Source organism: Podarcis muralis, chromosome 1 (genome assembly GCF_964188315.1).
Source record: "Podarcis muralis chromosome 1, rPodMur119.hap1.1, whole genome shotgun sequence".
NCBI lineage: Eukaryota > Metazoa > Chordata > Lepidosauria > Squamata > Lacertidae > Podarcis > Podarcis muralis.
Window position 1 is genome coordinate 104,303,967 of NC_135655.1, and position 17,004 is coordinate 104,320,970.

Consider the following 17,004-nt stretch of genomic DNA (forward strand, 5'->3'; position numbering starts at 1 on the left):
ATTACGACAATGACATTTTAATTTTTCTGCTCTTTGGTTCTCCATCTATGTTTTAGCCCTCTTTGTAATGTTTTAACTTGCCTTAATTGATTGACCAAGCATTATAAACCACTTAAAGGGTCTTGTTAGGGTTTAAAATCAGTCCAGGGAGGGGAAAAATCAGTCCAGAAATACTCTGGTAAACAAACTTCTCTCAGGTGCTTTATGTATTTTATCTCAGTGGTTCTCACAAAAAAAAGGCCAATATTATTATCCCCATATTGGTGTTTTAAAAGACTTTACTTGCATCCAGCATAGTGCTTAGTAAGCCTTCTGGTAGTGCAAGGATTTCCACTTGTAGAACAGGAACTGCCCCACGGGACACATTGGTTTGATGCTGCCCTTTATTTTTCATTTTTACAATAAGAACTTGCAAGCAAAATCAAAAGCAACACATGCAACCTTGCCAGAGAGCTGTTTGTCACAAATGCCCCAATAATGTAGTACAGTGGTACCTCAGGTTAAGTACTTAATTCGTTCCAGAGGTCCATTCTTAACCTGAAACTGTTCTTAACCTGAAGCACCACTTTAGCTAATGGGGCCTCCTGCTGCTGCCGCGCCGCCGGAGCACGATTTCTGTTCTCATCCTGAAGCAAAGTTCTTAACCTGAAGCACTATTTCTGGGTTAGCAAAGTCTGTAACCTGAAGCGTATGTAACCTGAAACGTATGTAACCCGAGGTACCACTGTAACTGCTTTTCCTCCCATATTGCTGGGAGGAGATGGCTAGCTTGAGAACAGTGTTTCCCAAACTCGGGTCTCCAGCTGTTTTTGGACTACAATTCCCATCATCCTGAGGTAGCAGGACCAGTGGTCAGGGATGATGAGAATTGTAGTCCAAAAACAGCTGGAGACTCAAGTTTGGGAAACACTGCTTTAGACAAAAGCCAAGAGCTTACTCAAGGCCATCGCGTGGCTTCATAGCCAAATGCAGATTTAAGCTAAGGGCTTCCAGCTCAGTGAAAATGCTAGTTTATGAGTATGTAGTGGCAGGACTTATGTAAAGGACAGGCCTGGTTGCGCATCTGTCAGAGGACACACACCGCAGCAAAGTACCCTTGGAAAAGAGCTCCCTGGACATGCTGCAGTGAGGTGCTAGGCCAGGCATCCCCAGACTCGGCCCTCCAGCTGTTTTGGGACTACAGCTCCCATCATCCCTAGCTAACAGGACCAGGGGTCAGGGATGATGGGAATTGTAGTCCCAAAACAACTGGAGGGCCGAGTTTGGGGATGACTGAGGTAGACTGACTAAGGGAGGAGGTCCCTACAGAACCTGGAGCTAACACATGTTTATTATGGACCTGATTACTTTGCTATCAAAGTACCATGATTAAGGAGTTAGCCAATGCTAGAAGAGAAAGCTGGCTTTGCATGCAACAGAGGTGCATGTCTCAGCTCCCCAATACTGCACCTCTCAGCTCTTCATTACTGCCAGCTGCCATTGTTTTTCTTTCCAGAACGGTCAAGAACAATGCTACGACAGCAGCCCCTTTCATGGGTGACCTCTGCCCCACCCCAAGATCATATGGCCTCCCCATCCTCTGCTCTGGCATGCGCGTGTATATATATATATATATATATATATATATATATATATATATATATATAATGTGGGTGGCTGCAATCAGGGCTCCTGATACTGTAAAAATCTACATGCAAAGGCTTCTGCCTCTGCAGACATTTTCATCGGCGATGGAGGCCACCTGGTGCATGTGCTCAACAGCACAGCCCTGCTGCAGCATAGTTGTGTACAAGGGCTATGAGGTACCACAATTCTGTGTCAATCCTGGAAGGAAAAAGTAGTGGCCAGCATCAGTGAGCAAGAGCAAGGAACTCACAAGCAAGAAGTTCAGTGTCAGGCAGGGGGGAGAAAGTTTACACCAGGCATCCCCAACCTTCGGCCCTCCAGATTTTTTGGACTACAATTCCCATCATCCCTGACCACTGGTCCTGTTACCTAGGGATCATGGGAGTTGTAGGCCAAAACATCTGCACAGGTTGGGGATGCCTGGTTTACACCAACAGCTTGTATTCATGATGGGACATCTAAGAGGCTCTTGCATCTCAGTGACAGCAGTTTTGGAGATAAAGTTCTTGCTAGTAAGCTGAATCTGCTAAATAGAATCATAGAGTTGCAAGGGACCACAAGGGCCGTCTAGTCCAGCCCCCTGCAATGCAGGAATCTTTTCCCCAAAATTGGGCTCAAACCTATGACCCTGAGATTATGAGTCTCATGCTCTACCAGCTGAGCTACCCAGGGAGTCTTGGTGTGAAGACTTTTGTCCTGTGCAAATACAAATATATCCAGTTTGGAAGCAGTTTTTAAAAAAAACCACCCTCAAGTATTGGGGCATGTGTCACAGTCCTGTCTCCCAATTACCTTGGGCATATTTTACACAGGACACAAACCACCGAAATCAGTAGGAAAAGATACAACTATTGTGACTCCCACTCAGTTCAGGACTTGAGACCATTCCCCCCCCCTCCCTCTAGAATCGTCTCCCCAAGTTGCAATATTTGTTGCTCTTCATCCAACATCAATTTTTCCACAATGAAGTTTCTATAGTAAATAAAAGTGCTTATACTTCACACATCTGGTCCTTAAGCCTTGATCGGTGCTTCATTGTTGTTGTTTATGTTAACTGAAATTTGTATCCCAACTTTCAGGATTAGGTGTCCAAAGTGGGTAGTAATAATGAATATGCACCTACAAAAAGACCCCCCCCCCCCACACACACACACTTCTTCCTTCAGGATCTTTGTGCCAATTTTACTTAGTCATTAACACAGAAGAACACACTTCATCACCTGCATAAAGCATCATTTTTGGTATGATGCAATACGGTGCTGTTGCATTTTCTTTTCCTATTTCCCTCCAACAGAACATTAACAAAGCAAATGAGTTGCAATGTATTTTCCCAGCAGCAAGGAATTCCACCTCCATTTTTACAATACAGCGCACACATAAGCAAAGAAAATATTAATATTCTTGTTCGGAAGCAGGCAATTGTGCTTCATAAAAGCAGACATTTAATCGGTGGCCGTGCGGCAGTTCAGAAACATGGTGGTTTTCGGGGGCCGGTGGCAGCCAGCGCAAACCTCCTCTATAAGGATGAATGAAGATGAAAAGAAAGGCAAATAGAAGTGAATGAGGCACTGCTTTATGTGATTCATGATAGCTTGCAGTAAGCCTGTTAGCCTTCGCCTGGCTCCCTTCTCAGAGAATAATGGATAGTTACAATGTGTATAGTGACACTGTCAAACCATCAGGAATTGCTGATTATAGTGCTAAATATTGATCTCTGCTTCACATGTGTCAAAATTCTTTCTTCCCTTAATTAGAACTTCCCTAAGCACCATACAAGAACAAACTGAATATATCAGATCTCTCTGAAAGGGAGGGCGATACCAGAATATAATTGTGACCTCTTGTCGGCTGCTTTTCTCTTGAGTTTTGAGATGACTTCAGCTGTCTATCCTGCCCTTCCCAGCTCATGTGATCATCACACACATTTTTCCCACTCTAACCAGAAGCAGCTCCCCCCCTCCAGTCCCCCCCCCTCTTCTTTTTTTGGTCCAAGGCTCTGCTCTGTTTTTCATCATTCTGAACCACTGGGGCTGTAGTCAGATGGCAGTGGAACTTAAAGTGCCAGAAGGTGCCTTTTTCTATTTGTTTGTTTCATGGTACACTGCACCAGGCAATGACCTGTGGCAACCGTGTCACAGAAAACGGAGACAGGTTCACCCAATCAAAGGGAGGTTTAAAATTAACACAGAGCCCTTCATTTCTCCATGCAGGATCAGGGCGGGGGGCTGCCCAGGAGACAGTATAATCCATGCTAGAGTTCTCTGATTAGCAAGCCGATTCAAAAGAAATATTGGGGGGGGGGGAAATCCTATGGAAATTAGGCTCTTGGTATTTACATTAAAAGGACAATATCCTTTTTCTCTTCCCCACCTCTCACAAACAGTGTTATGGCCAATATAGCTAATTCTACATTACTGGTCAATCAACTCCCATACACCTGGCTGTATTTAAAATATAAAATAATGAAAGCCCGTGATGTATGGGTTCAATTTACTCTACAAACTGAGCACTTAAAATCATTTATCTTCGTTTACCTCTAATTTATTGAGGGGTGTTTTTCTTTAATAATGGCAGCATGGTACATTTGCCTTTAGTTTGGTGTGGCTGATAAAAATCAATATGTCATTAAAAAGAATTTCATAAATTAAGAGCTTTCCAAACACAACATATTGCGTATTGAAAAAGATGACACCCCCCCCCCAAAAAAATACCAATGCATATGGGGGTGGGGGAAAGAATAAATGGGTAATTTTACTCCATTATTGCCACTGGTGTAATTAAACAATGATAGCTGATGACATTCCTCTCAATAGGTACAATGGTGTATGGCTCAGAATGCAACTGGAAGGGGAATAGCTTAAAAGGATAAGCGGAAAAGTCAAGACACTTTAAATTCGAGCAAGATTCATCATCCAGATTTTACTACAGCTATCCCTAACTATGAACATAGTATAAATATTAGGGATGTACATACACTCTGTATGCAGGCTGAATAATGAGATGCGCCAGGATGAATAGGGTGTTTTCCTTCCTCTCCCAAGCCAATGTCATAACATCAGATCAGGCAGAGGTCCCACACCACCTCATGCTCCTCTGTCACTCTCTTGCTCTCTTGTTGCTGTACCTTATAAATTCTGTGTTTTCCTATATCTCTACCTTACTCTGGGTCCATAAACTTTGTAAGGAGTGAGGCTGTCCAACATGCATTGGAGAGTGTTGATTTTTGCTTAAACACAGCAGCAGAGGCTTAATTAAAGGTTGTTGTTGTTTAGTCGTTTAGTCGTGTCCGACTCTTCGTGACCCCATGGACCAGAGCACGCCAGGCACTCCTGTCTTCCACTGCCTCCCGCAGTTTGGTCAAACTCATGCTGGTGGCTTCAAGAACACTGTCCAACCATCTCGTCCTCTGCCGTCCCCTTCTCCTTGTGCCCTCCATCTTTCCCAATGAGTAAAGGTAACCTTCATTTAAGGTGGGTTTTTTTAATCCCGCATTAAAGCTTCGCTTTAACAAAACAAAAACAAAAACCTGAGCCCTTCAGAATTCTGCAAGCAGCATTCAAGACAGCCACATGTTGAAAGGACTTGCAGCAGAAAGGCCAGTGTAAAGTAGTAAAGTTTTTAAAACCATATCAGTAATTATGCACACCACTCAACCATCTATTAATTATTTTAAGGCCGCCAAAAAAATAAATCAGGAGACAAACCCTTACTCCCCACTTAAAAATATGCATATGGATTATGGAGGAAAGTGATTCCCCTGGAACTATTTGTCTGCGATTTGGCAGCCTTAATCCAGTCTGCAATAGCTCCTGTACAAAAAGGGGGAGATGTTATAGGCATTTTTAGATTCCCCATTATGGTGAAGGGGAAACACAGAACTTCTGTTTGATACAGAGCAGCTCAGAACCCGAATCACAGATCAAAGTAGAGAAAACACAGAGTAACTCAAAAACAGATCAGGGTTTTTAAAAATATATAGACAGGAGGTGAGTCTTGGGGCCTGGGCAAACCCTTAATGAATATTAAGGTCTAGGTCACATTTCCCCAGATCAACACCCACTTAATTGACTTTGCAACAGCATGGGATACAAACCATTTCACTGAGATGATAGTTGACAAGTTCTGGAGACCACACTACATTCGCTCACATTATATAAAGTTTGATAGTATTCACTTGAAGAGTTCACAAAGCAACTTGAACAGCCATTACAATGGGCAACATGTCTTAGGTTTTCAGAGTAATGCATGAACAGCAAGTAATTCTGACAATCCTTTGTACTAGACAAAGTAATTAGTTTTTTAAAATAGGAAGCTATTTTCAACAGAACACACAACAAGGGGTTTGGAGGATTAGATTGGGATTAAGATTTAGGATCTCCAAATTCTTCATCAATAAACATCTCTCTGAATCATTCAACATCCCTGTGACCCAACATAGGCTACCGGGTACCATTGCATTTTTTAGCACGTCTCTCATATAACCTTTATAATGACATACCTGATATGGGGCATGAAATATGGGCATGTTTACTTGCATCGCCATATAAAGTTTTGCTTAGTTTTTTGTCTGTACTAGAAATGCCCGCAGAAGAACAGTGGAGACCACAGCCAGAACTCACAACGTAAACAAGGGACTCGTGCTTATTCTACATCCAAATTCATGCTGATTTTTTCTTCCACCAAGAAATGAATAGAATCTCACATCTATCTCATGAATGACTGCTGTTTGAACTCAGTACTACTTCTCATTCCTGAAGAGGGAAATATCTATATGGGTGCAAACCAGCTGTTATTTCTGGCCATTCATGCCATGTTTATTTACACTGGAAGCCCTTTGTAGTTCCATAACCTTAGACTGTGGCTAGGCAAACTAAGGCCCAGCAGCCAGATTCAGCCTAATTGCCTTCTAAATCCGGCCCACGGACGGTCCGGGAATGAGCGTGTTTTTACACGAGTAGAATGTGTCCTTTTATTTAAAATGCATCTCTGGGTTATTTGTGGGACCTGCCTGGTGTTCTCGCATGAGTAGAATGTGTCCTTTTATTTAAAATGCCTCTCTGGGTTATTTGTGGGGCATAGGAATTTGTTCATTTTTTTTTTTCCAAAATATAGTCCAGCCCCCCACAAGGTCTGAGGGACAGTGGACAGGCCCCCTGCTGAAAAAGTTTGCTGAAGTCAGCTGAAAAAGTTTGCTTTAGACTGTCGAATATTGATGACTGTATATGGTTTATTATCTGTAAAACAGTTTAAGTCCACCTTTTTTTCCTTTTTTTAAAAATAAAGTGATTAAAACATTTAATAAATAATAATAAATAAAAAACTGTGCCGAGGAGCATTTGGGTTAGTTTGATCATCTGCATCACCTTGAGAGGCAGGAAGGAGGATTTTACCGCACATAAGGTGCAGGAGCAGCACAAAAGGTGTGACAGCATGGTAGTTTAAACTGGCTCCCTCTTCGATGAGAACCAAATTATACATTTTTATAGAAAGGTTCCCAGGGCACGACTGCTAAGCTTTGTGCCACAGAAGGTATACCAAATACAGGAAGAAGGCATTGTTTTTTGGAAGACAACTCTCCTTTTTTTTTAAGAGACAGAACTGCATAGCTTCCTAAACCTCTCCCCCCCCCCCGCCCCTATTTAGCTACTGAAAATGCTCAAAATAATTCTAGACAGCCAAATATGGGATGGTCAGGGTTTTTTTTTTTAAAAAAGGTATTTTTGTGTGACGTCCTGATGTCATTTTCGTGAGTCTTAACCAAAAGAAATAATAGTAAGTGACAGGTAAGGTTTATAGCACTTTTTAAATAAGCAAGTGAGCCTCCTAAAGCTACAAGCTACATTCTCTGGATATCAAAAATAATAACTGGTTTTACAGCAGTGCAGCATAGAAACACAAGGGTATAAGATATACTGTACTTTAAGCTCTGTTTGATGAATCTGAGCACAGTTCCTGAGGGATAGATTACTTTAAACCATGCTCTTTTACTTTCTAATCCTAACTTGATTTGATTTGTACTTTAATACAGCTGCCTGGCAATTCAACAGCAAACAGAGACTATTTATGTAATCATATTGTAAGTAGTGGGACAAGGAGAAAACTCTCTAGAACCTTTTTGGAAAACAGTTTGTTGTACTTTTTATTTATTGAACAGCAGGGCTCCGGGCTTTGCAGTGCTCATTATAATTGGTTTTCTGCTTGAACTTTCAAAAACTGTCATGTCAATACTCAAACAGAATTTTTTTGCTTACTATATGGCTGTGGGCTCTATTTTCTCGTGTGCTACTTGACAAAGTTCTTGCAATATCTCAAAGGCAAGTTCTAGAATTTTAGTTGCTGTTTAGGAAAGTGGGAGTCATGAGTTACTTTGCCATCCAGGTCCACCTTCCCAGAATCCTTTATTGCAATTTATCGGGATTTAACGAACTTAACATGCTTGGGATGTGTTTCTTATTAAGCATCACCTGTCCGTGAGTCCAGGCATACAGAGTGCTGAAGCTTTCTGTTATTTAAAACGAATAAGCAAGCACCAAGTGTATCAGTTGCACATAGTTCACGCCATATTTTTGTGGTAAAATGACTTGGCTCTGTATAGAGAACTGTAAACAAGTCAACTTGACATGGGGGGGGGGGAGGGAAAAACTGCATGTGTGTTCTTTCCCTTTTGTAGTTCCATTGGTCTAAGCTGTAGTTCGGCTGTCACATACTCACTTGTCAGTTCTTTAGCTGCGCTGCTAAGGAGCCACACACAAAACACAGTCCAGCTATCACAGCATTTGATGCAAAAAATGAAATGCGGTTGCAATGATGCTGATAATTTAAGCCTGTTGGGCTCTGTCCAGTTTCGATAAACAATAATATTTTGTGTTTCCAAAGGACACTGCCTCAGAATCGTTTTCCACATAAAGGGAGATCTATAAAATATATTACATGGATTGTTGTCCGATGGTTTCGTTGCAACGCTATAACAGAAGCTCAGAAAAGACTGAACATTTAAAACACCCAACAGACACTGCTGAAAAAGATACTGGTTCTAGCACCTAGATCAAGGCATAGGAACACTTTTTATTTACAGTGCCGCATGTCAGAATCTAAGGAGCAACAGTGCATAAGTTTTAAAAATTACTTGGGGAGGCGGGAAGCACTTAATTCTCAAAAAAAGAGGAAATGCCAATTGGAGATATTGATCTTGCTTTCATCCAATGGAAAAAATAGATTAATATTCGCCTGTGTTTATCATAGGCAGCTTAAAATTGTTCTTAAACTATGAACTATATATGGCTATGAAACATTCTTCATTTCAGTTTGTTGCACATATTTGTGTGTGTGTAAAATGAGAAATCTGATTAACTGAAAATCCATTTTGAGATTCTAAATGAATGAAGGTTAAAAAAAGTAGCATACACAGCAGGCAGTGTTATTAACATGTATGGATATTATTGCATTTTATAACCCACACCCCAAAAAGAATATTGACCTTGGATATTTCTTACTTTAAGAGAAAGTCAGAATGACTACGGTTTTAAGAACTAGGAAAAAATTAATTGCCATCTTAATATTTTTTTTTTAATCATCAGTGAATTTCTATGAATAAAATTAAAATAATATTACTGTTTCACAAGTCACAAGATTCTGATTGAGGGATGATCCTTCAATTTTGCTGATGTGGCATGTTGCCAATCACTCTCTTATACCCAGTAGCCACAAATGGATGAATACTTAACGTGGAACAGTATGTACCAATATGAAAAACTCAAGATCCTCTTCCAAGACCCTAAATTGTCAAATGATTTAAAGCTGGGAACCGCTAGGGAGAGGGCCTTTGTGGTAGTGGTACCCCAGTTGTGGACCAGCCTTGTCAGAGAGAGATTTGCCTTGTGCCATCTTTGTAGTCTTTCTGGTGCCCGCTTCCTGCTTACACAATGCATATTTCATAGTGGGGCCTCTTGGTTTTGAGTTGCCTTTTAATTGTGTTTCAGGTTGGGGTTTGTTTTTTAAGTGTTTGTTATAGTTTTTATTGTTGTTTGCTGCATTTTAATAGGTTTTTAAATTTTATCTATTGCTTTCTGGACCGCCCAAATAACTTCTGTTATGGAGCAAACTTATGGAGAATGTTATGGAGCAGCTTGAGAGATGGAATGGATATCTGCTAAACCCAAATGTCACCCAGCCGAGATAAAGTTGAGTTCAAGGGTACATTCAGATGCCACAATCATACCAGGATGTGCCTTGAAGTATTACAGGTGCAACTGGCAGATCTAAAGGCAGTTTAATAGTAGACTTTGAGTTTAACGTAATCAATTAAGACCCCCCATACCCTTTTATCAGACCTATGTATTTAAGATGGCAACTCACTTCTATATAAACTTTTCTACCAAAGCATTTGCTTAAATGAGATGTGTAGATGGAATGAAAGAAAAAATAATAACTCAATGTATCCTGCTGTTATATTTACACATTTTCCTAACACTGTTCGAAGGGTTCAGCATTGCTACTTAAAAGGGCAATCCTACACATGTTTGCTCAGATGTAAATCACATTTAATTCATATAGGCTCAGAATTGTAGGGCTGGAAGGGACCCAGAAAATCACCGAGTCCAATCCCCTCCTCAAGTAGGGATGGGCAAACATTTCATTTTGGTTTCTCATTTTTCCACTCTTCAGTTCTCCACATTTCCAGTTGTGAGTTGTTGTTTTTAAGTCCTCGTGAAAATTCATCAGCATTTCAATGCGCATTTCTCCTAAGAGAACCACTTTTGTAGGCAATTCTGCCCATTACACACATTTCTAAAAAGAAATGTTCCCCCCGCATTTTTGCCCGTTATTTTCACTACTATGCAGTGCACCTATTGCCCTTTTTTGTGCACATGACTTGGACGGAAAAGCGCATTGCAAAATTCTAAAAAGTACGAAGGGTGGCTGCTACTTGGTTCCTATCTCGTTTCAGAATACAGCCACTGAATTGCAGAGTTGGAAGGGACCATGAGAATCATCTAGTCCAACTCCCTGCAATGCAGGAATCTTTTTGCTCAGGGTCGGACTTGAACCCACAACCCTGCGATAAAGAATCTCAAGCTCCACCAACTGAGCTATCCCAGTTGGGTTTGATAGGTTCGCCTTTAAATGCAAACTGGGATCAAATTTCTCCCCCACCCCATCTCCCAAGTAAATGGGTATCTGCTTGCAGCCTTAGCTGCTTTCTTAAAATACGTTCATTTATCCAGCACAGTACTGTACAGTTGCAAAACTGGACTAAAATCTAAAAGTGCAGAAGCAGAAATAGGGGCAATTACTTACTAGGCAGGGAGAGAGGACATTTAGATTCCAATTGTTCTTTTTGTTTCTTCTTTTGAAAAAAGACCTATATCACAGCTAAGCTTTTAGTCAACTTAGAAATTTATATACTATATACTAACCCTCTTAATATCCTCTCTCTCTCTCTCTCCCTCTCTCTCTCTCTCTCTCTCTCTCTCTTTCCTCTGGGCATTTATTGCTGTTCTTTCTAGTTCAGTAACCAGTGAGCAGAAGGTTCATTAAAACTAATTGAATTGGAAACTTGTCTGCCCAGGGAAATGTTAACTCTTTGTTGTTATCTCTCTTTTTAAAAAAAAAAAATCCCTTTTGTTATGTTCCTTTGAAATAAATAATTGTTCTTTTAAAAGGTTTAACAAAAAGCCTACCTTTCTGAAAGGTAACCTACCTTTCTGAAGACCTATTTTTCAAATATAGAAGAAAACTGTGAAAGGAGGGGATGGTGAATGCTCTACCAATTCCCATGTTATAAAAGAGATAACAAGAGAAATCTTAGTCCATTGTTCACAAATAGTAAGAACATTGTTGTATTAACCCTTGAAAAGCTTCATCCCATATGCAGCTTCTGCAAATAAAACTTATTAAGTGCCCAGTATGGGTCATTCACATGGTAAAATAAATAACGCAACTCTGGCTTTGAGGCTCATTGATGCCTTAATAAAGAGCACCACAAAATGGTAAAACTCATAGTTGTTATAGTAAATACAGCAGATAAATGAGAACACTAGAATGGTTATTCTGAATGGCATTGGAAGCCTTAACATCCTGTGTTTTCATCATTTGCAAAGTGTTTGTGGAGGGGTGGGGAAAGTGATTTTAACAGGATTTAAGACGTTTTACATGCTGCAGAACTGTTTCTTTCTAGAAAATATTGATTAAAAAAAAACAACCCAACATCACTGGCTAATAGTTGCGGTGGTAGATTTCCGACAGCTTTAAAATCAATTGGAAATAATAGGCAACCTACTGTTGCTAATAATAGTAAATATTTATGACTGATTTGACTGAGCTTCAATACCAGTCAATCACTTTCTAAAGGATCTTTGCAATTCATTAACCTCTTTTTGCTGGTCCCGTCCCTGTTGGTATTAGCCATTAAAACAGAATAACAGGAGTGGAGTTTGATTTTCCTGTTGCCATCATTCATTGCTTATTTGTCCATCCCCTTCATTCAAGTGCACTGCTTCTGAATTGATCGTCTGTTTAGTCATATAAGTGATAACAGAGGTCTACAACCAAGATTGAAAACCACCATTAACTTCTTCAAGAAGGTGGGTTTTAAGCATAGGAGCATCACTTTAACCATTAAGGTGGACCCTCCTTCATCAAATTACTGAGCTAAATTCTGATTTTTACTAATGTGTGCCTACCTGGAACTTTACCTTGGGTTTTTATCTGCTGGGCTTGTGCTGCTTTGGTATCTTTACACGTTGGAAATGTTTGTGAGTCACAATTTTTCAAGTTTCAGAAATAATCAGAACAGATCACCTACATGGGGCTCAAGGCATCCATTCTCCATAGCTGTCTGGGTGTGCCCTGTAGTGACTATCAGGATATCTAAGCAATTTCCAATAGCCTGTTTTTACTGACTTATTTATTTCCTGGTTAATAATACACAAATGCCACATGCTGTTTTCCAGAAAAAGAAAAAACGCCGAAGGTACCATTTGCATGCCTCTGTAAAAATGTTGACATGACATGCAGAACACACTAATATGATTCACCAGCACATCTAAATGACTAACTTATGCCCTCAGATCACAAATGTGTGGGGAAACAGAGCCTGGGCTCTGACACCAACCAGAAGAACAGGAGATGCTAGGTAATTTGCAGCTACTCCATCTACTCCATCCACGCATGTTCACCAGCAAGGAAAGATCAAACTGGCCCAAACTGGCTATCAATGCCTATTTACAACTTACTTCCTTCTTTGTCCTAGCAGTGTCAAACCACTCTCCCTCCTCTGCATTTCCCCCCTCCGTTCCTCTTCTCTTGTGCATTGTGTCTTTGTAGTTTGTAAGGGGCATGGTCGGTCTTGTTTTTAAATTATTGTTATCCAAGTGAGCCAGTTTGGGAGACAGCAGCCCTATTCAGCCATTACATTCAGAGTCGAGAGTAGCACAGAAGTGGCACCCTGCTGAGCTCAATCCCCCTGGCATCCACATGTATGGCACAAACATCTTCAGGGTGGGAGCCTGTGTGTATACAACTGCATGCACAACAGTGCCCTTCCTCCACACACTTGTGCAGACACAAGGGGGCAGGGCTAGTGAGTGGGCTTGGCTTACCTCTTACATATTGCGTTACCTCCTCCCTCAACTTTGGCCACCAGAACTGCCGTGTGATCTGATACAGGGTCTTTTCTCTACCAAAATGTCCTGCAGTCGGGTTATCATGATGTTGCCTCAACACTTTACCTCTTAATTCACCTGCAGCTACATACAGCACCCCTCTCCTGTACAACAATCCACCTTTCTCCTTGAAACCTTCCTCTTCCCCTCTACCTTTTCTCAGTTCCTCCATTTTCTTTTGTGCAAACTCATCTGTTACTGTCAATCGCTGGAATTCCCTGCCGTCCACTACTACGGCTGCACATTCCCACTGATCCGATCTCAGCATTTCTCGCAACTTGGGAGGTGCTTCCAATACTCTCAGCGCATTCCCACTCACGCAATGGCTCTACCTTTAATGCCTGAATAGGGCTCATGGTTGTTTGGGAAAGTGGGGTTAAGATTATATACACACAAACATACACACCATCTCAAAATACAGCCACCACTGTATATGAAAATATCAAAATGTAGATAAGAACAAGAAAACAGAAGATGCATTCACACCACTTTGCAAACTGACGAGCCACTGTTCTCCATCTCATCTCTTTGCTGCTTCTGTCAGTCCCAGGTGTTTTGGGGAGGAGGGGGTTCTGGGTTAAGATACTCTTCATGGGGTACCCTTCCCAAAGGGTCTTCTTTGGCACTGTTGCAACTGCCCACTCAGTTACCTTGCCCTCTGGACCCAAGCTGGCACTTAGAGAGAGGACAAGGTATTGCTTATCCTTCTCTTTGCTTCTTTCTGCTCACTTGCACAGTGAGGGCAGGAGCAAGGAGGCAGGGAGCAGGGACTGGCCGTGGGCCTCAGTTAGGTGCACAACAACACTGCCCCTTGGAGCTGGTCTCTAGGTCCAGGATATTCTTGCGGGGCTGTCTTTTCAAGCTCTCTTGTGCAAAGGATTAGATACCAGCCCTTCCACTTTAAACCTTACCAAGTTAGTTTGGTCATTTCAGGCCAGTGGCGTTTCGTGGGTTGTCAGCACCCGGGGCAAGGCAAGTAATTTGCACCCCCTAACCCGTGGATTTGCGCCCCCTAACCTGTGGATTTGCCCTAACCCCAGATGTTGCGCCCGGTGCGGCCGGCCCCCCCTGCACCCCCCACGCTACGCCACTGTTTCAGGCAATCGCTTTTTTAACACAACTTCCCTTAATGCATCTGGAGTTATTCCTCTAGTTGGCAGCAAATGACAGCACTCACCGTAAATTGTACCATAACAACATCTGCCTACCTGTAACCAGCTATGCTGTAGCGTGGGCTTTCAGAAAAGACTGCGGCTCTCAAACTGTCCTGATGAAGTGAGGGACCCCTGCCTGGAAATCAATGGAACAATTTTTAAAAATGAGAATCCATACATTATCTTCCCAGGAAATTTATTGTCCCAAGTGTTATTGTCCAAACTCCCAGTTATCTATGACACAGACTCCCCTCTGCCGAGGGGAGCAATCGTTACTTTTCTCCTGCCTATCCTCTGGTGCTATTTGGTTTTGATCAACACATAATTAAATAAATCAGATGTTCTGAAACAGTGGCCCTTGAGTTCTATACAGGTGGTCTGTGGAAAGAACAAGGAGCAGCTGAGAATCTCTCTACATAGTCCAGTATTTGCCTTATTCTTTTTCTGATGGCCAAAATTGAGGCAGGTTTGATCAGAGGCAGATTACTGAACAAGTTAACAAGGGTCTGTGATTTTCATAATCTGGTAAAAGTTTGGATTAACAATAAAACAGATAACAGGACCCACCTCACTTAAGGAGGGGAGAACCATGTGCCATGTTGTCCCGTATGGGGAAGAGCATGCCCACTTTTGGCCACACCAACTGCTGGCATGTGGCCCTCAAAGGGTTGGGCAAGGGTTAAGATCCTCACCCCACCCCAGAAAAAAAAGGAATGTGGTTTATGCACTTGCAGGAACATGCAATTCATTTTGGCATAAGAATAGACTCCACTGCTGCAAAATAATGCATGTGCCCAATGCCTTAGAATGCCAGCTCTCATGTGAAACAGACCCAAGAGACACACTGGAATCTGGAATGAATGGGGTAATTATTTTTATGAGGAACAGATCCTTTTTTCTTTTTGTCTTTCTGCAGGCAAACGAAACAGGTTATTTGCAATGGATGTGAAAGGAAAGGAAAGTGTCATGTACAGTGGTACCTCAGGTTAAGAACTTAATTCGTTCCAGAGGTCCGTTCTTAAACTGAGGTGCCACTTTAGCTAATGGGGCCTCCCGCTGCCACCGTGCGATTTCTGTTCTCATCCTGAAGCAAAGCTGTTAACCCGAGGTACTATTTCTGAATTAGCAGAGTCTGTAACCTGAAGCGTCTGTAACCCGAGGTACCATTGTACTGAGCTTGGATCCTAGAACAATAGGCAGGTAGGATCCTAGAAGGCAGCAACCTGATTGGTTTGCAGGAGCAGCCCAGTCAGGCACCAGGAGGGGAGTGGAATCAGTCAATCACGTGGGACCCATTGTGTAAATAATGTATATATAGCCAGAGTTTTGGGGGCGAGGGGACATACTCACTCACCATGAGCTGAAATAAAGAGCATGAAATCAACACTCAACTCCGAGTATATTTCAGGAAGTAAGAGTTTAAGGGTGAGTGTCTTGCTCAAGCCCAAAATAATATAGTCATTTAACCCCAGTGTAAGTCAAATTACTATAGTTATGGTCACATAACTAACTGAGGCGCCAAGTGAAGTCCATTTGGTTTCAATGGGTAAAGTTAGCTGTGACTAACTTAAGCCCAATGGTTTTGATGGGTCTAATCCAGGTATGACTTAGTCAGATACAGCCCATGTTGTGTTGTACTTTATCACTGCAAAACATTAACAACATTTCGAACAAACATATTGCCCACCTGTCTACCTTTTTTAATCCATGCAATGCGAAACAACCTTTTGAAATGAAATGTTTACAGTGTTCCTGGAAAAAGCTCTTGAACACTCTCTATAGATTTTATATGTACAGCTATCCCATTGATATAGTCAATGTATTATTATTATTATTATTATTATTAACTACATACAGTGAATGATAGTTCTGATGAGGATACAGTTTTCAAAAGCCCCTCTGTGACAACGCAATAAAAAGTTCCTACATGGTATTAAATTTATTTCTGTTTGTCTAAATTAAGAATTCTATACATCTTCCTTCTCACACCTCAGGTGCAAGAGGGGAACATACAATGTGACCTATATTTGTTCAATCCCAAGGAAATCATTTCACTCTGTTATCTGATCACTAGTTGCATAAAACCAAAAGGGAAAGGCAAGGGAAAATAATAATAAAAATATACATCATGGCAAAGTGGGCAGAGAACCACAATGTCTTCAAAGAAAATTTATATTCAGTGAGGGACTCGGGGCCAAAGTAGCATTATTGCACTGAACAGTGCAGCCTAAAAGATGCAATGAGATAAAGAAGCTTTTTTGCCTTGAGACACATTCAAAGCCTACATTATCCAACGGAGATTCCCCGTGTGCTTTTCTTCTCATTCCTAATCCTTCCCCTCCAGAATGCTTACTATAAAGTGTTAGGGGCTTGAACAGGTCAATCCCCTCTTCACCCCTCCAGTTTCCTCTCTCTTCCTCCTCCTCCTCCATTACCATCAACATTGTACAACTCCCAGAACTTCACAGATCCTTGAAAGGCAATTTTGTGGCCTTTTAAAAAGTTCTTTTTCATTTCATTTCCCATTTTACAAGCTTCTGCGTACCCACGGAGTAACCCCC

At 41.5% G+C, this 17,004-nt stretch overlaps 1 non-coding gene across 1 annotated transcript; it reads right to left on the reverse strand.

Moving 5' to 3' along the window:
• Positions 1-2,225: 2,225 nt before the first annotated feature.
• On the reverse strand, positions 2,226-2,298 carry TRNAM-CAU (transfer RNA methionine (anticodon CAU)). Its single transcript has one exon. It is a non-coding gene; the product is annotated as a tRNA-Met (tRNA).
• Positions 2,299-17,004: the final 14,706 nt, after the last annotated feature.